At 36.7% G+C, this 24,861-nt stretch overlaps 1 protein-coding gene across 2 annotated transcripts in view; it reads left to right on the top strand.

Annotated features, from left to right (window-relative positions):
• Positions 1-24,861, top strand: part of LOC134656962 (chromobox protein homolog 1-like) — a 179,759-nt gene that overhangs the window by 14,866 nt on the left and 140,032 nt on the right. The window lies entirely within an intron of this gene.

The raw sequence follows: 24,861 nt of genomic DNA, 5'->3' as shown, positions 1-24,861 counted from the left end.
GTACTAGGTAACGCTTTTGAATATTGTTTCATTTTCTTTTAAAACAAAAGAATCTGTGAAAATGCCAGGGTTGTCGTCATATTTTATGAGTGTGTTAGTACCTATTATTGTTAGTATAAAGTAGGTTTGAGTAGTGTGTGTAGTGCGTTTATGAATAAGGGGCTTAACCCCTCAACTGCCTTGTCCCGTACACGTCCCAGACAATTTGGACTGTAATGAATAGTTGAAAGGTTATTAATTAACTAGCAAATTTTTGACAAGGGCGTTCGAGGGGTTAATCTCTGCAATACCTAATTTAAAGTCGACTGTACAGCGAGCTAATTAACCCTGAATTAACCCAATTTAAATTAATTATTCAAAGAAAAGTAATATAGGATAAGTAATTAACATTTCAAATTCCCTATTATTTGTCATCCTCCCACTAGATACCCCCAAATAAATAAATAAAATGTTTTCAAAGTCTTGACTATGATGGTGTACGTACAATACAGCCACCATCAAATAGATAGTGACGGTAAAAGTATCCAAATATTTCGGATCACATTTTTCTATGGTAACACAGGTGTGTTACGATATATTTGGTCACTTTGACCGTCACTATCTATTTGATGCTGACCATTCCGATCGAATGTCCCTTGCGCAATGGGTAAATTTTTCATTGATATAAAATAAGCACTGACATTGTAGGCAAGTATCCTAGATATCGTGACCGCAAGATTATATTTGTTTAGCAACATTGCCTTGTAAATCAATGCACTCTTGATTTAGATTAACATTGAAACCAATATTACGACCATAAAAATAAATCACAATCGAGAAGAAAGATCTTATCTTTATCTCAACAACAATGAGAACATTGTGTTTTGTTGATATTATTTATGATGACTCTTTTGTGCAAATGAAGTATCGCCATGACGGTATTAGCATTTTATTAGGTTACCTATCGAAGGAGAGGGACACCTTTTGCAAGCGCCCAACTCTCAAAACTGCCACTTTTAGTTGTATACCAACGTATTAAGAGGGTGTAAACTAGAGATGCCACGAATATTCGGCAACTATTCGGTATTCAGCCTATTCGGCTACTTTGCCGAATATTCGGTATTCGGCCGAATATTGCCTACTATTCGGCCGAATACCGAATATCTGTTGCACCTACTTAAAAAGAAAAATTGCACAATAAAAATAACCAAAAACTATGTAGGTATATTTAGAATATGTTTTTGGAAAGTTGTTAAATACGAAGACCCTTTTTTGAGCATTTCTTGATTAAAAAACATTTTATTTTTATCACGAGTCTGTTTTGTTTGACTCTATTCATTATCATGCTGTTCAACAAAAATATGTATCTTAGCTAACGTCATCTAACGTTGAGCTTTGTTAGCGATCAGTTTTCATAATAATTGTGACTCAAAATGTTCGCATGTCATGCCGAATATTCGGTATTCGGCCAAAACCACTATTCGGGGCATCTCTAGTGTAAACCCGATAAATTATTAGAAGGTAACAAAAGATCGGAGCGTAGCATGCCGCGAAGGAGGTGGAATCCACAGCCAAATGAAAAAAAAACTGAATCGACTTTTACACAAAGCGAGAGATTATTGTGGTATCGTGAGCGTAGCGACAGTGTGTTGCTCCTTAGACTCGGCAACGTTGTTACGTTGGTAGGTATATATACCTTTGAAGCTCTCGAACCTGTCAGTGGCAGCAGTTCCTGAGAAACGGATTAGACAGAATTATCATAAGCTCTCTCAATGCTCTGGTTGTAGTCAGCTCGTTACAAGTATTGTACTGTAATCAACGAGGTTATAATATGTAGTACGTAGGTGCTTATATTTTGTCATATCGTTTTACCAATTTCTCATATTTTATGTAGGTATAAGTAAAATGATAACTCTAATGAGATAAATGCTTAGGTTAGGTCACAGCAGGGCGGACACGCCATACATCAAAAATGATTTGCGTTTATATATGTGTGCGCGTCACGTCTGTACACGCGTCATTGAGTTTCTGACGGAATCTCAGTAGAGCGACTTACGCACACATTCATGTCGCGGGCGAGGTAATCCGAATCGGGGCGGGGCGGTGCGTGTCCGTTCTGTATGATAATACTATTACTTATTCTGTGGTTAGGTATACACTCACAAGGGGGTAGATTAGGTAGTTAAGAACAATTTTTCCCAAATCAAGTTTTTGCCAGTCAGGTAAAATAAAAGTGCACCCTCCAATTGTAGCTATTTCTAAAGTAGATTAGGTACGGTATATTTTCCATAAAAAAAATACGCTTAGCGGGTGGAACGCATGTATTACCTAGACGCGAAACTATTTTTTTAATTGCATTTACTTTAAATATTTGAATTGTACAATATATTAAACGCATTTTAAATATTTTGTGTAAAATTTGTAAACGGGTGAATTACTTATTGCTACAGTTATGGGCCCTATTGGTTGGTCTCCATTACACAACTGCACTAATAAATTCATCACTGTATGTAGACTAGTTTGACAAATTGATCAACTTCGAATGTTGACGCCCTTTGAGAATTAACTCTATTATTCGCTTTAGGCTATTACTATAAGTAGTATAAGTAAATGTAATATGTTTCAATACAATTTTAGAATGACGAGTGTAGGTAATTTTAAAAGCTTTAAACTAAACCCTAGGGCTCTAATTTTATTGTTCCGAAAATATGGTTACTAAATACTAATACACAGAGAACATTTTACAAATAATCGGATCCCTTGAAAGTCATAATGTAATGATTGTCAGATTACCACTAGTCATAATTATGAGACCGTTAACTATTCAGGATTTTCTTAAGGTTATCCTATATGTACATAGGTTAGGTTTGTTTTAGAACAATCCTGAAAAGTTACGCGTTTCTGAGAAAAACCAAATTATGAGTAACGAAAATGCGGACTAACAATATACCTATGCGCCAAATCCCTTTCCATATTTAAAAATCTTTTAAAATCCCATTACCTGTCACTGCCTTAATTTGCTTTTATTTATTTATGTATGTGTATATATATATATATATATATGTATTTTATATATTTATTGTATTTACTTAAAATAATTCTTCAATATATCTTTTTATATTTATTCTTGATATGTGAGGCTATTCTATTAGTACTCTACGTAATCTCGTATCAGCACTACCCGTTCATTGTTGTAAGTTATTGGTTTCCTGCTACCCAAAGGTTGTCTGGAAGAGATCGCTTTTGAGCGATAAGACCGCCTGTTGTTACCTAATGTAATGTCTGTTCTTTCTCTGTATTCTTTTTCATCATGTGGTGCACAATAAAGAATATATTATTATTATTATTATTATACCTACATATATTATGACTTAAAACTTTATGGGAAACAATAGAGACCCTACAAATAATAGAAGTGGGTAATCTAACCTAGATAATCTATATAAATTTTTATTATAAGTGAATATGTATGGATGGTCTTTTATTTGAAATTTTGGCGTAAATCTCATATTAGCCACCTCGAAATATTTCGAATTCAAAATTTCAGCGGTAAGTGCCTAACTTCGCTAATAATTCCTGCAAATGTCGAATAAATAGATTTCGTAACCAATGAATCGAATTTAAGAAATAGAAGATCGTATCGGTCTAGTCGAAATAATACCTATCATTATAATGCAAATATTTTGTTATTTATATAATTCCTATTTAGCTTTAGGCCTTCGATACCTATCAAAATAACGAGTTTGAAAACAAAACAACTTCGGTACAATTATTATTGTCAGATACCTATTATACCTAAAATATGCAAGTGTTCTTTCACGTTCTCAAACAAACGTACGGGGTCCATCTGATGATAAGTGAACACCGTAGCCTGTGGACGCTTTCACCTCCAGAGGAATGACATACGCTGACTCTGTTTTTTCACTCATCTCATTCGCCGAATGACCTAATCACGTGGTTTTTAATTTTAACAGGGAGTTTTGGATTTTTCATACATACTTTTTTATGAAATTGCGGTAACTTTTCTGCCGACCCGAGGGGTTAATTTCTATAATGGAATAAACTACACAATATGCATTCCCAGATCTGACTTTAGGTAAATCGGGGCACTTGCCGTGGCTTGTGGGCTGAGTGCGTGTTACCCCACAATAAATTACTAAATAGCCCTTGTCCAGCAACAGCCTCCGAATACCCACTAGGCACTCGATTCCTATCGCTCAGCAAGCTTTGAACACATGCAAACCAGTTTTGTAAACCAAGGGCCACATTGCATATTGTTGGCCTTTATGAACGTCTGCATGATTAACCTGCTTGACGTTTGGGATCACAATAATGTAGGTCCCTCTTCTCCTAGCTCCTCTCAGAAGCTTTGACAACCTTACCGAGGAATCCTAATACGAAATATCAGCTCCGCTCTGAAGCTTTGACAACCTTACTCACCAAGGAATCCTACTTAATAATACCAAATATCAGAGAAGAATTCGCTCGACACTGTCGCTTTTCTACTTCAGACTTCAGACTAATCAGACTCCATGCTATATGATCACCACAGCTGCCAATACCTATATCGCTCTTGCATATTCGAGTAATAAAGAGATTAGAGAGGCAGATATGGCATTCCGATGTTCGTGGTAGAAGGAAGCTATTTCGATTACTCCTGGGTTTATATGATCAACAGATGTTTGTTCCGGTTAGATTGAGGCGATTACACGCTTTGCAATGGGAACGCAGGGCCAGATATTGGGACAAGAACGCGGGCAGGGCGTGGCGCCTTTTATTACGAACGTGCTTCTATTTCAAATTGGAAATGTACCTAATAGGCCCTCTGTTGTCTGCTATTCATACCTTTTCGCATGCACGAATGCGTATTTTTTATCTAATTGTTTGGTAATTTAATTTACTGTTTTTTTTGCTAATTGGTTTAAATGTTTAGTAATTTACGAACCGGATTTCGGATATTTACGTGATTCGACAGTAAATAAAAAAATACAGCATACCTAAGTTAGGCCTATACAATACAATACAATACAATAGTTATTTGTACAACAAGTGATCAAAGTTTGATATTTCTTCGAGTGCTTATTTGAGTCTCGTGCAAGCGAAAGATTCTATAATAGATTCACGAGCGTAGCGAGTGAATCTAATTTAGAATCTTGAGCGTAGTAAGGGACTCAAAAGCACACGAGATGTAAATAACTTTGATCTCGTGTAGTACACAACATTTTTCACCTGAGCAGTGAGAACATACCTATTAGACTTGAAAATTGTAATCCTTCTTCATCAATACCTGCACTCATGTTTTCTTAAGATATACAAACAATTAAGTTTAATTACCGCAAAGACCGCAATGGAACACAAAAACAAAACGTAATAATAAATTCCAGTAAAATAATATAGAAATAACAAACATTAACTGACACTTCAATCGACAACTTTTTTTTGTAAAAAAAATCTTTGTAAGATACGGTCCGAATTACGGATACGTACTATTTGTCAACTATGGTAGAAATTCTTAAAAGTAAAATAATGAATTTTGCGTGATGATCTGTGTATTTTTTGAGTTCATTATTTTAATTGTACAATAAAATACCTAAAATATAGTATTTTATCAGTTTTTATCAAATCTTAAACTTTTTTTTATATTAAGAATTCATACTCGTACGTGGTTTGGAACGATGCGGTCTGAAGTTTTTCGGGGGTCTATTATAAACCGTGAATATAGCGTTGAATGGCGTTGAATGTCGTTTTAACTTTTTTTGTCTGTTTCTTTATGCTAACAGTGTGAAAGGGACAGAGATAATAGAACCCAAGTATTTCGAACTTTTATTAGACCCCGCATGTTGAAATGACATTTGACTATAAAGGTCACTTGAATGTCATTTTGTCTCACTCAGTGCTTTTGCTCATTGTTTTAAAGAATCAAAGTACCCTTGTTCGAGCTGCTGAGGTGAAAAACTATTGCACACCTCACATACATGTAGTTTACAATAAATGTACACTAACATAAACAAAGACAATAGAGGTAACAACAGGCGGTCTTATCGCTTAAGAGCGATCTCTTCCAGACAACCTTTGGGTATCGGAGACAAAAGAATTAGAATATACGGTAGTAGGTGGCGCAAAGAAAAATTATGAAAAGTCGAATTGAATATAACCAAACAACACAAAACATTAATAAAGATAAACATACTTAAATACGTATAACCATATACGTATACATACATTTATTTTAAACTGATTAATTTTGGGCATATAGAAAAAAAACAACTTTAGGTATAACTGCATGGGAAAAACTAGGAATTACTCGATAAAACTTAAATTACTACAATATGCGACCAATGCGTGAAGGCGCGCGCAAAATATATATGAAGTGTCATCGTGACAGTTGGTGATTTTTTCTTTTATGGCGGCTCTAAATTCGCGTACCTTGGCAAGCGAGCGAGATGTACTACATTGTTAATTATCCAGAAATAAATACGAATATAATTAAGAAATGATCCTGCATCTTGTGGTATCAAAATTAATTGAAAACAAAAGAAAAATAGGTATAAGATTTACGTCAAGATTTGTATTTTTAAGCTTTTAGTAGGTACTACATATGTGGTGGGTGCCTCTTGGTAATCTTCAGGATAAGGCTATCTGTGCACTGATTTGACTGAGGGTCTTTGCCGTGGGTAACCTTACCGGGTTTTGAACCCAGGACCAAACTCCGCGGACGGAGTCACAATTTAGGTAAAACAAACTAGTCGTATTAAATCGAGATATCGTGGTAGACGCCGGTAAACATATACCGGCAATTTGTCCCACAAATCAACTGTTCACATTAATCGAGCATGAATAAAGATTTCCGGCGATTAATTATCGACTCAAGATTTAAATATCAATCGATGGAACTGTGTAGTTCCAGAAAACCGAGCTTATTTTATTGTCAAGCTTTTTCTATGATTTGTTGCTTAATAGGTAGGTATTTGGTTCAAGCGCGCAGTTTAAAGGCCGAATCACACCAGATGCTTAATGTAGCTATAGTTCCAAACATTACATTACAACCAACATGTGTTTGCTCGGGCGTCGTCTACGCGAAAAGCCAGCATACTGTACCCCACAAGTGAATTAAATCACGTCTTTTTTACTCTTTACTACATTGACATAGATCCATTTCTGATGAACTTAAACCTAAAGGGACTCTCTCCTAACGTCACCGATAATTGCATGCGATTTGCAATACACTGCGGCATCTGATCGATCAATTGAATTCGTTGCTCCTACTTGGCCAGCAATTATTTAAAATCGCATGCCATATAGGTACATTGTCGAGGACTGACTCTACTGAGGTGCATGAATTCAATCGATCGATCAAAAGCCGCAATGTATAAGCGATATTAGCGAACTTAGACTCCTTATTCTTTTATTTGTTCGCGAAAATTGTACACATAAAGTATTGCATCTACCGCATAAAATTGATTGATTTTCTATTGAGTAATAGAAATAGTCATCAATATTATCTACCTTTCAGAGTCCGACCCAATTCTTGACCTTTGCTGCACCCGCTAGTAAAGGTCGGCAAAAATAACATGCTCTTTAACATTCCACGCCGCGGGCTTGTCTTCCGAGATATTGGCTACTTTTAATGCCGCCAGTAAATTAGACGTTAAAAGCAAGTACCTACCTAGACTACACGTCAAAAGTATCTACCATTCTTCAATAATTATGTATGTTTTTAACTACCGGCAATTTTTTGCTAAACTGATCAGTATCATCTTCTATTCAACTTAAACATGTATTTGTTATAATCGCTATATGAATAGGAAATGTATGACGGCAGCAATAATAAGTATATCCCCATTTGGAAAAATATCCCTGGGTGGCACCACTCATATTAACTAATTTAGTATATAATACCTATAACTAGTTTATGAAAGCGATAATATGTGGTGGCCGCAAGTCGTCTTATGCTCTATCTAGTAAATAAAATAGATACCTGATATCTGTGGATGAAACTCAAAAGTAATTGCGTAAACAACACAGCTAATCTAGGACATCTAGGTGTAACTTAGTAATCTAAATTGGTTAATAAAGGAATTAACTATCAACACTGCATTGGATCTGTTATGGGTAATTTTCTTAATTTGCAGCTAAACTCAAGAGCAATGAAAACGGGCCACTCTGAGCCTCAGAGTCTGAGGTAGCAGTTCTCAAACTTTTTTGATGACACATCCTTTTTGGAGAGCGAAATTTTTGACGGAGCCCCAAATAAATAAAAAATTAGAAAATAATAGAAGAGTTGGGTTTTGGGTTTATTTTTATATTGCCGCGGGCGGAGCCCCCCACATACACTTTGAGAACAGTTGCTCTCAGGAAATTTACACTCAATATATACGGTTGATTCCCGCACTCTACCCGAGTGGAAAGGCAGCCTAATTGCCGGTTAAAGAGGGTATATAAAGTATATGTTTCTATATATATTCCTTTTGCACAGTCTTAACTCTTAGCCCTACCGGCTAGACGGACACTGAATTAGTAGTACCAAAACATAGATCAGAATTGATTACTTAAGGCCGCACCTGCCGCCTTGTACTGGATGAAAGCGCCGCATTGCATAAGTCCGACAACCGACAAGTACCTACTACGACAATGCTTTGTATTGTATTCTGTTTTGATAACAGATCGGGTACACTCAATAACAAACTAGGATTAACCGACTTGAATGAAGTTAGGTTTTCAATTAGGTAATGGGTGGTAATGGTGTGTTTTTTGTACAAGTGTATTTTTTTATCGTCTTATTAACATAAGTGGAAAATCTCAATATTTGCAATCAAGTGGTCGGTCCCGGTCCTTCCGCACCAAAAATACCTCTTACTCGTATCATGGAAATTGTGGAACCTCGTTAAATGGACATGATTTTATAACATATACTAATCTATGATGATTGTATAGTTAGGTACGACACAGGCCTACTTACTTTATTGAGTTAACTGTGGGATTAGGTCAATTTGTTATTTATTTTGTGTAGGTAGGTATATTTCTTTCTTCACTACTGTCCACTTGCCTATCAATCACAGACACATTTCTATCGACTAGGTAGGTACTCAGTAGTAAAAAACAATCCACGTTTTTTTTGCGATAGAATTATAAACAAAACTGATTCCTTCGCATTAGCCACAACTTTGTAACGAATGTGAATCAGTTTTATTACACAAAGTAAACATATTTGAATCGAAATGGATGCTTATTACGCAAATGTGCTCACAAGTAGTATATACTTAACGTCCTTTTTAATATCTTCCATAAACCCAGTTCCATTTAGATACCGAACCTTGAGCGATATTCTGACTCAAAAATCGGTTATAGATTTGATATTGACATTACTTTAAAAGTAACACTAACCTAGCCGCTGCCATACAGTCGTAGTAGCGCTCTCGTTTTAAAACGACATTCTGAAATAATATAATATTTTAATAAAAATTGAATTAGCATATAGGTCGGTAAAGTATTAGAGGTAGAGGTACTAGTTTTAGTTGCTAGAAATTTTAATGAATACAATGAAATTAGAGCGAGTAGAAGTTTTACATACAAAATTGTGTATTTTCATGTGAGAACGTAACTTCAATTATATATGGGAGCGGCTTTTGGGCGGCGCGGCGGGTTCGTCAGTGCATCTGGTTGAGTTTATTCATTGGTGCGTAGATACGTGATTCATAAACTGTATTAGTTTCATTATTCATGTTAGTTTTGAATAATCTGAATGCCGCTGGTGTCGGTGAGCGTACGCGGTTGGGCGCGGCCGGTACCTTCAGTCAGAAACAAGTAGGTACCTACTTACACTTCACAACTGTTTTAACATGTTGATAAGGAAAATTATAAATTTGATCATTGTAGCTTTATAAAAAGCTTAAAAATTATAACCCAATCACAGAATATATCAACGAATTCCAAAATTTGGCGTAGCCACTAGTTTTTATGAGCGACTGTCATTTGACCTTTCAACCCAGAGGGGAAACTAGGCCTTAATTGGAATATAAGTCCGGTCTCGTCACGATGTTTTCCACCACCAGAATGCGACTGGTAAATATCAAAGGATAATAATAAATATCTAAGTAGGTACTCTATAGTGGGGAAAAGTGATAGAGCGATACGCTATGCGCCCTGCCCATAAATAAAAAGGTGGTGGTGTATGCAGGCTATCACATTACGTAGGCTGCCTTTAAAAACATATTACCAGTCACACTACATCAGACAATAGGTATTTGTAGAACTATTTATTCGTTATAGATTTCTTTTGTATGTAATCTTAATAGTTCTTGCAAGTCATACTACCTCGAGCTATATTTACGAAACGTTTTTGAATCAGCTAATAGGTTCCATTGATACATCTGATACATTTAGCTATTAGTAATTAATTTTGCTCATTATTTGGGTATAGAGTTGTGTTTTGCAATAGTGATCTAGTCACTTTACTGTCCTATCATACTAGTTGAATGGAAATAATTTACAATAGCTAAATTTAATTTTTTACAAGCAGAAACGTCTGCGACCGATGCTATTAAGCTTAGAATAAATTTAAAAGTGGAAAAATTACTGTCTTGGAAGCGACTTGAACTCCAGAGGCCGTGAGTTCAAGTCTCACCCAAGACAGTAATTTTTCCACTTTTAAATTTATTCTAAGCTTAATAGCTAAATTATCTAATCTAGGTAGGTGGGTGGTGGGTAAGGCGTAGTACACACACTATAATAGTGTATTGGATACATATTATGGATGGGTATTACGTAGTTATATACAAAGCAGTATCCAACAAAATATCGTTGTAAGGCCTAAATATGTGCTATCAATATAACATAGTATGAGTAGGATATGTATGAAAATGTGTTTTCAAAAGCACTTGAATGAGCAATTAATCAAATAGTTACCTATAGGTAAGCAATGAGCACGTTTAGCACAGCCTTTACATAACATTCCTTCATTGTAATTTCGTAGATTAAGCTTATAGGATGGTTGTTAAAAAGTATGATTAAAATAAAAGCAACAATGTTTACCGAGATCCGGTGGTTTTGTGGGTGCCTGCTGGTTGTCCTTGTAGGTACACTTTCTATGGGTGCACAATACTGGACATCATGTTGGGATTGCTAGGGGTAAAAAAGTTATTCAAGGTAATATTCACCATTGGACAGTCACACGAAATTAGGGGCTGTAAAGAGACATAGACAGATATCATAGATAGATAAATTAAAAGTTAAATATCTGGGAGACCGAGCTTTGCTCGGAAAACATATAAATAGTGTCCGACCGAAGGTTCGGTTTCGGCCAGTTTCGGCCAAAAAATCATGTTTCGGCTGTAGTTTCGGTTTCGGCCAAAAAACGGCCGAACCTTTCGGCCGGGCCGAAACTTACGAAATGGTACTTCGGACAAAGACCAAAAGTTGGGGAATAAGTAGGACAACAATATTATTACCTACATATACTGATTCATGTATAATTAGGTACAGACATTAATTGGTTTATTATAAAACACAATTCCACTAATGAGGGCGCCACTGGACGGTTGACGCAGTCTTAAGAGGCTGTCAATACATAAGTGAATGAGATAGCACTGTCGCATGTTACTGGGCCCTGGGAAAGATAATAATAAGAAAACTAGCCTCACTTTTTACCTCAATTTACCATTGGTTTGTGTTCCACATGTCCTCTACTTCAGCTTAGCCTTTGGCCTTGCTGCGCCATGCTCGGCCTGCGGTCTCGCTTTTGAATCCAATGGACATTGGTTGGAATCTGTGCTCAACTACTTATCCTGAAGCCTTAAGCACGGCTAGGGCTTTGACTTTTCGGCCCAGGTGAAGATCGGTACCTGGCCTTGCGATATTGTTAACAAAAAATTTCGCGCTCGCTGCGCTCGCGTTTTTGGTTGACCCTGTGTCTACATGTTAGCTTGACTGGTGAATGAATAGAGTTAGACCAAGAAAATTCTGCAATGATTTTGATAGCATACGCAGTGCAACTAGTGCAAATGTTATTTATACGTCATAATTTCACAGAAGTTTTGACGTTTAAAATAACACTTGCACTGCGTGTGTTATCAACTTATCAAAATCGTTGCAGAATTATCTTGGTCTAACTCTAGTAATTTTCATAAAAAACTGCTTAAGTAACATCAATTTCAAGGACATTGGGTGTTGACAGCCCCATAATATGTGTGTAAAAGCGGTTTTATGACATTTTTTCAACGATTTTAACAAGTCTACAAAAGTTTCGGTTTCGGTTTCGGTTTCGGCCGAAACTAGAGCCAAAGCCGAACATTCGGTTTCGGTTTCGGTTTCGGCAAAAAAACATGTTTCGGTCGGACACTACATATAAAATGTCAAAAATTAGCGTTTTCCCAGAGATCAGACCTAGCTAGATCGATTTTTCGCCCCCGAAAACCCCCATATACCAAATTTCATCGAAATCGTTAGAGCCGTTTCCGTGATCCCCGAAATATATATAAATAAATAAATATGCAAGAATTGCTCGTTTAAAGGTATTAGATAGATAGATTTGGTTTACACCTAGATACCTTTGTAGTTTTGGAAACAGATGTTACTCATCAAAATATATAATAATTGGCTTGAAGGGTCTGAAACAAAATCAAACGTCCGGTTTCATAATTGCATTCATTCTGGGGCCCCATTTAACTCGAGTAAGTAGAGATGACGACATGGCTACACTATCGCTATTACTTTTGTGATAGGCGGCGAGGTAGCGAAAAGCTGTTAAAATGTCCAATTTGGAATTACTAAATAATATACTCGTTTTACAATCATACAGTTTACGTTACCCTACCTATCTAAGTATCTATATATAACGCCTAACGGTAGGTAGGGTATCTACCCTACCTACCGTTAGGTTAGGCGGCAAGTCGCATTGCATCTTAGTATAGAGAGGAGTAAGACCATTGACGTATAATATCTAAGGACGGGCTAATGGGGCACTAAACATCGTACTAGTTCAGCGGTGCTACCCACGAATTCCAGCCAATCGTGCAGTCTAACGCGACTAGTTGCGACCAATAGCGCGAGTAATGCGAACTCGTCAACCAATCGCGCGCGTGATGCGAACTCATCAACCAATCGCGTTGTAGCGATTTCACACCGCTGTACTGGCCCCTATCATGCCTCATTATTATTGCCCGTAAAGCCAGTCCCTAGATATCTATGTCAATGAATAAGAGATGTTCGATAATGCCGATTTAGTACCTAATCCTAATAGTTTCTTTATGATTCTGCCAGTTTCGCGAGTCCAATCGAGCCCCAGGAGTTGGCACACTTTAATAATAGTTCTCGTGACCTATTTTTAGATCCTTTAGAGCCAATTTAAATAATCCATTAATATATTCAAATAACATTCATAGCTACATGAAATTATCGAAAGATTAGAAAACAATAGATTACGTCCCACGCATTAGGAAATTAATTACTAAAGCGGAACTGAGCTTAATTTGCACTGGATTTGATAATACTTAATCCAATTATCGTGAATAGCAGGACCTATTGCCATCGCTAGAGAACACTCGCCTCAGCCGGCTTAGGTGACAATCGCTATAGCTTCGACAACGAAACGCTTTGTACGTGTCTCTGTAAGTCTGTATCACTCTTCCATATTAGTGCGACAGTGACAGTTGTGTTTCGACCGTAACGGAGCGTAAACGATTGGCATGTTGGGTACGTGGCCTGGCTGGCTATTAGTCATCAGTACCCACGTAGCTAATAATCTAGGTAATCTGGCTAAGGAAATTTAAAAAAAACGAATGCAAATGCGACATGCAGAACTAAACTCTACCATGGTAACTTTGCACAAACTTATAGGCAGTAAGAACGCATAAGTTCCACTCCACGTACTTGACGTAGCATTTGGCATGAAAACTTACCAAAAATGAATTTTGGTCATATATACGTAAATACTAAATACGAGGTTTAATTATAAAGTGTTGGAAAATAGACTCTAACACGATGACATTATGGGCGATTTTCGAAATATACCGACATTCTGAAGAATTCCGAAGTACCCAATACATTTTATTAGTATATTTTAGTTTTTATATAATATTATAAGTATTAGTTTAATTTTTAAGTAGGTTTATTTTACTTATAGTTTAGTTTTTAAATCATTGCACTAATACATTGTAATATTAGTTGAATTCTGTCTCTAATACATCTTATAAGTTAATGATTGGATCATTCGATCATGTCTGTTGCGAACTAATTAAGGTAAATCAGTTTGTCTGCAATACCTACGAGGGGTGTTCAAAATATTCTCGGTATGAGAATGAAAACAAACAAGTACGAAAAGTTTGATATTTTTATTTTTCAATATACTCCCCCCCTATGTTCATACACTTAAAAGATCGATCAATTATTTTTTTTAATCCCTCGTAAAAATATTTTTTATCTTTCGTGTAAAAATGCTCCTCCACTGCCGCCTTCAATGCTTCATCGTCAGAAAATTTATTTCCACGCAGATCCTTTTTAAGATTGGGGAGCAAAAAGAAGTCGCTGAGGGCTAAGTCCGGACTATACGGTGGATGAGTAACAGTTTTAAACCCACATTCAACAATAGCTGCCTTGGCAATATGAGCAGTATGGACGGGGGCGTTGTCATGCAGAAGCAGAATACCTTTGGTTAACTTTCCTAGCCTCTTTTCTTTAATTACATCCTTTAATTGACGTAGAATGTTAGCGTAGTACTGTCCTGTGATATTTACACCTTTTTCTTTATAATCGATTAGTAATACTCCTTCACAATCCCAAAATATCGTGGCCATGACCTTGCCAGCTGAAGGGATGACCTTGAACTTCTTGGGATGAGCTGAACCCTTAATGTGCCACTGCATGGACTCTTGTTTACTCTCTGGGTCATAATGATGAACCCAGGTTTCATCTCCAGTAACTATTCTTTGCAGCACCTCATCAGGATTTTCACCGCACAGGTCAATAAAATCGGAACAACAAGCTACACGCATGTCTTTTTGAAGCCGAGTCAGCATTCGCGGAACCCATCTTGCACTTACTTTTGACATATTAAGATGGTCATGTATAATATCATGTACGGTACCAATAGAGAGATTGGTTACTTGTGCTATAGATTTTACCTTCACTCGACCATCTTCCAATATAAGTTTTTCCACTTTATCAATATTTTCTTGTGAAGTAGCTACTACAGGCCGGCCAGGTCTAGGGTCATCTTCAATACTCTCCCTTCCGCGTTTAAACTCGCTTGACCACTTTTGAATGGTAGATAAAGAAGGAGCAGACTCACGGTAAACACAATCCATTTCCTCTTTTATGGTTTTTTGATTTTTACCCTGTTTTGTCAAGAATTTTATCACGCATCGATGTTCTAATTTAGTTAACATTGTCAATTCGCACATGATGTTCATGTTTGTTCAGCAATTGCAGAAAAACAAAAGACCATCTCGGTTCGAATTATACTTTTTTTTAATGTCAATGAATAAACCTTAGCGGCCAGTAACGAAAGAAATTTTAGAAGAGGTCGTAAGATATCAATACCGAGAATATTTTGAACGCCCCTCGTACATATTTAAACTTTCTACTCGAGTAACAATAGTAGATCATATCACACTTTTAATGAAAAACATTTTTTTTTTAATTTTATAAATATCTATTTCCTGAGTAGGACGTCAAAGATCACACAATTGATTGGTTTGCATTAGTGGTGGCGATTCAGCCCATTGGAATAAAGATCGGCGCGCGCGCCGGAGCGCGACGCACGCGCACGCGACACAGACTGATCGATGAAATTTTAATGTAAACGAATTTCGCCTTTAACTAAGGAAAAAGACCTCATAAATACATGCTTCCAAAATTTATTTTAATTTGAAACTACCTACTCAAAATTAGACTCTATATTCCTCAGAAAATAAGGGATCGATCGGTACTTTTAATGGAGTTCAATTAGGTTTTTTACTTCATTTACCAACTTTCGGTCGTTAAATGTTTCTAACATTATACTTACAAATCACTTTCTTAATCTAATCACATTAATAGCTACTAAACTTCTGCTTTTGTCACCAAATCGCATAAGAATTAGATTTCTCTTAAGAGGGTGCTAACCCAAAATTGTAGTTTTCATATTGAATTTTTACACGTTTTAGCAATTTTTTAAACATAAGTAAATTTTCATAGTATCTAGTTAATTGAGATAAAAGGTAAAAACCCGCACTATTGCCATTTTTTCCGTCGTAATCGTAAGTTTTGCGCGGCGCACTACGAGTATATCTTGTAGGTACCCCATAATCATAATCATAATCATAATCATTTAATCGCAATCCATGGTATTACAGGTGTTAACTAATGGCCTGGCCCCCACTTAAGAGTGGAGGAAGAGGGTGCACTGTTATACACCTTGAATTTTTTAAGTTTATTATTTCTAAAATTTGTACCTAAGATTTGCCTGAAGAATTAAGGATGACTCACGCTAGAACGGTCCGTATCCGCGCCGACTGTCCGCCGGGCCAAGGCGTCCGACACATCACGTCATCACCGACCCGACCCGGCATAGAAACGAAGTGTTGGAAGCCTCGACCCTGACCCAGACCGTTCTAGCGAGAGTCATCCTTTAGGTGCCTTAACGGCAGCACGCTTTGGTAAGAACCGCTAACCGAAAATAGTTATTTGTACAAGAGATCAAAGTTTGATATTTCTTCGAGTGCTTATTTTGAGTCCCGTGCAAGCGAAAGATACTATACTAGATCTCTCTCTCTCATATAGAATCTTGAGCGTAGTAAGGGACTCAAAAGCGCACGAGATGTATATAACTTTGATCTCGTGTAGTTCACAAAACTTTTCACCTTAGCAGTGAGAACATATTAGAGAACCCGAAAAATGTATTCCTTATTGATCACTTACCACTATTGACTCATGTTTTCTTAAGATATACCAACAATTAAGTTTTGACCTCAGCAGCTCGAACAAGGGTACTTTGCTACTTAAAAACAGTGAGCAAAATCACATTTTGTTACTCATTTTGTCTAATTCAGTGAACAAAATGCGATTTTGCTCACTGTTTTTAAGTAGCAAAGTACCCTTGTTCGATCTGCTGAGGTGAAAATGAACATCTCTACGACTTACGTTCTTTTATAACTGATAAAATCTGTGATGCTTGACTACCCGCCCATTACGTTACGTTATCTTATGCTCCTTGTTATTCACGTCGTAAAGAAGGATTATGAGTACATTTAATCGCTTCCTAATATTCTCATATTATAATCTTATTAAAAAGGTGTTAAAAGGAACATTGGTATTAGACATTTTGCACCTGTGACCTTTAGTTACTCGTACATAGAGTACGGACTCACAGAATGCTTTGCATATAAATGAACCGGAAAAACTGATAAGAGGTGTTGTCTATTAATTAACTTAGCCCATAAACAATTGCAAATTGATATATGGTTCTGGAGCTAGGCGTGGTCGTAGACAGTCATATATCAGAGCGGCCGCGACAAAAACTGACCAGGGCCAAAACGCGGAAACGTTACTAATACCGTTTTCAAGAACATGCTTAATGATGTATTTATTGGCAATTAACCGAGAATAATACCAAATAAGCATTGTTTCATGTAAGCGTAGACCTATTCATCATTGACACCGGCTAAATTGAGCTGCTCTAGCAGAGACCTCCAGATATCACTACCGTGTTTGACCCCTTATAAACTATTAACTCCGAGAATGTTAATACCTAATCGGAATGACTCTGGTATTTGAATTCAAGACATTTTATCGGTGCGCTAATGTAGATAAAAGGCCCGTTTTGGCGCGATTAGACAATAAACCAGAAATGCTGTATAGGCCCGTTGAATAATTGGAAAGTGTGGCGATTTATAGTACCTACCTGGTTCGTATTGACCCAATATGTATTTCTAGGTACTTCCTTGAAATAACCTACCTTACGAGTAAATTTACAGAGATCAAGGGTATAGCAGAGCCTGGTATACCTACATATACATACATAGGTAGATTAGGTAGCTGGTAGCTACCTACATAGGTACGTAGCAGAATATCTTTACATTAATCTCTTTATCTCGCAATCTTTAACGAAAGTACCTAATGCAGAAAATATAAACGAAAAAAAGATTCGATAATTAAGATAATGATCACTATTGTCCTAACAGTAACAATTCGTTTCTTAGGAAAATACTGACTAATAGGTAGTAAGTACATAGGTGTGTAAGTGCGAAAGGCACTTGTAGTGTACGTAAACGGCGAACAAAAATTCGTCCGCACTATCGCGTGATATGTGTATCGAATTCGGCGTCAATAACGAGAGCAGTGAACACACATGAGACGCCCGACAACCTTCTAGCTCAACATTACAAGCTTGTGGATTGATTACCGAAATACTACAATTAATAACCGATATGTAAACGAGCTCATGAAATATGAAACGAATTGGAACGAGTTCACCAAGTACCCTGTACTTACCAGTCTTACCACTGGCAATATGAATGGTTTACCTATGTATCGGCGCGTGGCGTTAAATTGAGACATTTCCCGTAATTTACCTATGAAGATATGGTATGTGTTTGCAATGGTTTATTGCGTAACTAAAACATTGAAATGTTTACACTTAGTTAAGTACCCAATGGTCATATAAGAGAAGACCCGTCTTCGCCACGTTTTAGTTCAAAAAGGAGAACATGTGGGAAAGCGAAATCCAGGCTCCGAAGCAATAGCTGAAATTTCAATTAAGATTCTGCTTAGATCAGCAAAAGAAAGAGAATCAAACCTTTTCAAAACATATTAATGATAATCGGTTTATCATCGAACACAAGTCACTGATTGTGAGCAAAAATGGTCAGTTTTCAGAGTAATAAATCTGGCCAAAATTTCAGAAAGTTTTAGTTTAATTTAAATTGGTATCATGATGTGACATTTGACACTCATAAAATACATAAGTAAACTTTATTCTTTCTTTCTTTAGAAGTTTATTAAAACCAGTGGAACATATAATTGAAACGTCTTACATTACGTAATGTTCTGCTCAAAACACAGCTTAATGAGTATAATGACTGTAATATTCGAAGCCATTTCCTGGTCCATAAGGTGCGAAAATTATCATGAATAAAGTGCATAAAAGTATGGGTACTAAAATTTAACATGACGGAATTGAACCAGTGTCCTTGTTACTTTCGACTCGTTCTGTAACAACCCACTTTAGCGCAGGGCTCTTCAAAATGTCGCTGAGGTCAATCTTTAATTCATACTTTATCGGTGGTTAAGACAAAAAGTATTTCATACCTATTTGTTTAAGATCAGTTTTTTTTTGCGAATGTCTCGTATGTTTGTGTAAAGGTAGAGCGAGCTGCAATTTTGCGGCCGGGATGTACATATTTAGATTGGCACCTATTGAAAAAAAGACATGCGGATGATGGATAATTGAATAGAATAGAATAAAATTTATTCAGGACGCTTATACAACATTTTACAAAAACATGTCACAAAAAGCGGCCAAGTGCGAGTCGGACTCGCCCATGAAGGGTTCCGTATTTAGGCGATTTATGACGTATAAAAAAAAAACTACTTACTAGATCTCCTTCAAACCAATTTTCGGTGGAAGTTTACATGGTAATGTACATCATATATTTTTTTTAGTTTTATCATTCTCTTATTTTAGAAGTTACAGGGGGACATACATTTTACCACTTTGGAAGTGTCCCTCGCGCAAACTATTCAGTTTAGAAAAAAATGATATTAGAAACCTCAATATCATTTTTGAAGACCTATCCATAGATACCCCACACGTATGGGTTTGATGAAAAAAAAATTTTTGAGTTTCAGTTCGAAGTATGGGGAACCCCAAAAATTTATTGTTTTTTTTCTATTTTTGTGTGAAAATCTTAATGCGGTTTACAGAATACATCTACTTACCAAGTTTCAACAGTATAGTTCTTATAGTTTCGGAGAAAAGTGGCTGTGACATACGGACGGACAGACAGACGGACAGACAGACAGACAGACAGACATGACGAATCTATAAGGGTTCCGTTTTTTGCCATTTGGCTACGGAACCCTAAAAAGGTTTAAAACGTCGCTGAAAAGGTTTCCACTCAGCTTGGTGTCAAGGTATCTTATGAGTACCTTGACGCTGGTCTTCCGTGGAAACCCTTCCAAAAAAAACGAAAGTTCGTATATCTAACTAAAGAGATATAATAATTGCATTACCTATACAATTGGATTTTCTTTGTTTGTTAGGTAAATAGGTATTGAGTTATGTATTTGCTAAAACGCATGTAGTTAGGTATACAAATAAGTTTAGTGGCCCACGACCCACACTACAGTTCGCGTCCAATGATGTTTTTTTTACTTCTTGGTTTAAGTATACTATTTCTTCACTTTTTGTTAAATAGGTAAATTCGTGCTAATCTTTCGAACTATGCGAGCCTCTTGGTTCATCTGTAAGTATTCTTTAGTAAATATAGAGCGACCTTGACGGTCGATGCTCAGCGAACAACGAAATAGAAAATAATGCAACTTTGAGATTCCTTATCTGAGACTAAAACTAAAGTGTGTTTAATTTTTAACCGACTTCAAGATTTCAAAAGGAGGAGGTTGTATATTCAGTTTTTTTGTTTGTTACTTCATTACAATCATAACTCCGAAATTACTCAACCGATTTTGAAATAGTTATTTGTACAACAAGAGATCAAAGTTTGATATTTTTTCGAGTGCTTATTTTGAGTCCCGTGCAAGCGAAAGATTCTATAGTAGATTCACGAGCGTAGCGAGTGAATCTAATTTAGAATTTTGAGCGTAGTAAGGGACTCAAAAGCGCACGAGATGTAAATAACTTTGATCTCATGTAGTTCACAAAACTTTTCACCTCAGCAGTGAGAACATATTAGAGAACCCGAAAAATGTATTCCTTCTTCATCACTTACCTCTATTCACTCATGTTTTCTTAAGATATACCAACAATTAAATTTTCACCTCAGCAGCTCGAACAAGGGTACTTTGCTACTTAAAAACAGTGAGCAAAATCGCATTTTGCTCATTTTGTCTCACTCAGTGAGCAAAATGCGATTTTGCTCACTGTTTTTAAGTAGCAAAGTTCGAGCTGCTGAGGTGAAAATTAATTATTTGATTGAAAATATATATAGGTACATTGTACATTACATATACAGATTGGTCCCATTTTTGTTAAAACCCAGTTCGGATACCTATTAGGATCCATGAGGAAACGAGGGAACTCCTCAAATGTGACAGGTGTCGCAGTCGGATCGTATAATCCGCCGTATTACATTACGGCTAGCCGTTTTCCAAAACAGGGGCGTTTTGAAATGCGGCGGTTCAACGATTAGCCGGATTGAATGCGGCTGAATGAGAATCCGCCGGAATATATTCGGCGCCATACGTTCTTCAACATGGCTAGCCGTAATGTAATACAGCGAGTCATTAGCCGCCGCTTTGACAGTTTTTAGTTCCCATTTTTAACACTCGTGGCGCTGCCTGACATAACAACAACAAACTATGAAGAACGCTGGGGTGTCCATCAAATCTGGAGTTCGTCGGACTCTTTCTTTTCAAAAAACATTCCCTTGGCAACTTAACAAGACGGATTAACTAACGGACGGCTTCTATTTCTGAGCGGTTTGCCCTTCGGGCATCTGAAGCTACCTAACGAACCTAACCTACCTACCTATTGATTTAGTGAGACGTCCGCGAAAACATTACACTTTGGGGAAAAAAGCGTAGGTAGGTAAGTAGGTTAGGTTCGTTAGGTAGCTTCAGATGCCCGAAGGGCAAACCGCCCAGAAATAGGAGCCCCGCAAAGCGGGGCTCCGTCTACTTAAGTTGTGAAGGAAATGTTTTGGAAAAGAAACACATGTAGTGCGGTGGGACCATGGTAAAAATAAATTAAATTGCAAACATTGTCAAACTCCGGTTACGTAGGCGACCGAAAGAACTGGTCACTAATCTAAATAGTATAGTACGATGCGGCTAAACGTAGACCGCCTTATTGAAGAACGTATCGCAATTACAATCCGGCTAATCGTCGAGCCGCCGCATTTCAAAACGCCCCTGTTTTGGAAAACGGCTAGCTGTAATGTAATACGGCGTATTATACGATCTGACTACGACATAGGCATACATATTTATAGTGATTTTTGTATATTCACTGTAAACTGCTTATGATGAACAGAACGGAACTCTTCATCGATGCATCTTCTTCGTTATGTTTGTTAAGCAAGTTAGGTTTTTATCAAGCCACATACAATGATATTATATAACCATAGATAGGTTATACTCATACTTGAAGAGCACAAAAAATACTTCCATATTAATTTCTGTGCCTACGAAGAAATCTGTTATTTTTGATTAATTTTCTCATTCCATAAGGTCGTCTCTTTCTCATTCGGTGTGCGTGAGCTCATTGGCACGTGCACATTCCTCGCTTGTCCAGCCGCGTTTTAAGGCAACTTGTCCAATTTGTCACAAGCGCTTCAATTTTGGAACGCCTATAACCTATCTTGAGTTATAAATCATTGGCCACATACAAGTCATACAACACAAGCTTGAGTTTTGATGATGGATTCCATGAGGAATTGAGGGAACTCCTCAACTCTTACAAGCATACTTATATAGCATATTATAACAATAGCCATAATAAGCCAAGCCATAATAGAAGGGACATGCTTCGTTGGACTTTTTCGGTTTATTCAATTATTATAAAAGTGAGGGGCGTAAAACAAATTCCATGCAAATCTTTATATGCTCCTAATTCTGATAATAGTTAAAAAATGGTGCATTGATTTCCATTTTGATAGGTAGCTTGTGGGGTGGTGTGATATGTCCTGTAACCAACCGATCATTATAATAAAAAATAAACGCCGCCGCTTTAAACTCCCCTTTGTGATTGCAATCTTCAGGTCAATTTTAAAACAAAATTAACGCAGTTTCGACTTAAATAATAGTGTATCGAGGCGTAAGGTCTTTTGAGTGTTCCGACACTAAAGGAAGCGCGCGTTCATTACATGCAACATTTTCATCCGCGTTTTCGTTTTTTTTTGCCGAAGTCAGATACCTTACTCGTATTGAGATGATTAGGTACCCAAATAAATGTGTTTTATGAAAACAAATGAATGTGAATAGTGTAAATTTAATCGAATTTAAACTTAGAACAAGTGAGTCTAAAGTCTAAACCGTAAAATTATTCAATACCTACATACATTTAAGTCAGTGGGCGGTTCCGCTCCAGTGCACTGATATCGAATCCTACATCAACTACAAATTTACCTAAATCAGATTATATAGTATGATATTCCTTACAATTCTACTTTAAAAAAAATCAACTACTAAGAAATATAATTAAAATTATTTCATGCTAAATGAACAACAATTACTTACAGCAATTCCAAAAATTGTCATGAACCGCAGACGTGTCACCGCTTTGATTTAGTGCAATCCGTATTAAAACGTTAACTTGACCCTAGTTCACTTGATTTACGGTCAGCCCATTTGTCAACGTTAATTGGCTTAATTATTTGGTCGTATCATGATCATGTAGGTATGTTCCTATCGCATGACGAGCGCGGGGGAGTCAAATTTGTGTAAACCATTGTAACTAAGAACTTGAGACGTGAAAGAACTATTTGTAATTACAGTCCACGTACACAGGGTTTGGATACGCGGTTATCAAGTGATTCAAGTGTTTGGAATGAGTGCCGTTAATTCAGTATCGGTAGCACAATGCCGCTTGCCTTGTTGTGAGCATCCGGATCCTGGCAACATAACAGGTGACACCTTTCGCTCGCTATGCGCCTATGAATTTTGTGAAATTAAAAAATGAGATAGCCAGCGAGAGAGAGATGATGAGAAAGTCAATGAAACAAGCAACAACGGTTGCACTCCGGGAGTGCCGATAGAAGTGAAAACTCACCTCACTATGTTACCGACGCCAGGTAACACGATACATACGTTTAGCGGTGGTATTCTATTTATTTATTATATATTATTATCATTCTCAAATAAGATCACACTTTTTTATTGACATGTTTATTTACATCCTGCCATGACAACGTCAAATTATTTGAACATAGGTAAAGAGTCTTGAAAAGGAGTCCGCAACATAAATGTCAAATAACATTGAGTTTTTCTTTATTGATTTAAATGCCATTTAAATTATGAGTAGCCACCTTATGGCTCCTCTACACGATGGGCCAACGCCGGCCACTCCAAGGGACGCAGCCATGCGGTAGAATGAGATAGCAATATCACTTGCTCCCTCTAACGCATAAATGCGTCCCTTGGAGTGGCCGGCGTTGGCCCATCGTGTAGAGGAGCCATTACGGGGCTTACGGTCACGTGATCGCCTTACGCTGTCTCGAGTTTATCATTTTTTCCCCACCTCAAAAAGTGCCCAGCGCCGCTAAAGAAGTTTTCACTTCAAAAATTTGTCTTAGTTGAGGTTACCGAAGTAAGGTTGTATTGTAAGCAACCTTGCCCCTGCATATAGTAGAACATATTTTTAATCACATTTTAGCTAGCTTTAACACAAAAAGTATCTACTTATCGCAAATTGAGTCAGTACCAAATTTTGTAGATTTTCTACCCTAAATTTTTCCTAGTGTTTAAATATAATTACGCATTACTTAATACTCTTAATAGCTGATAAACAATTTTGTGTTATGTTACAATTCCAAATAGAGACCTTTTTTAGTTAAAGAATTTTGCAGATAAGCATACGCATCTTATTTAGTTATTTTTGGCATTAAATTGTATTTATGGTACATATTATTTACAAACACAATGGAGAAAAAAAAGAAACTCATATATAATAATATAGATATATATAATAATGTTATTTTTGTATAATTGCTAAAGTTTTTACATAACATACAT

Source organism: Cydia amplana, chromosome 19 (genome assembly GCF_948474715.1).
Source record: "Cydia amplana chromosome 19, ilCydAmpl1.1, whole genome shotgun sequence".
Taxonomy (NCBI): Eukaryota; Metazoa; Arthropoda; class Insecta; order Lepidoptera; family Tortricidae; genus Cydia; species Cydia amplana.
Note: the sequence above shows the minus strand (reverse complement) of the source record. Positions and strands in the feature narration are given on the sequence as shown.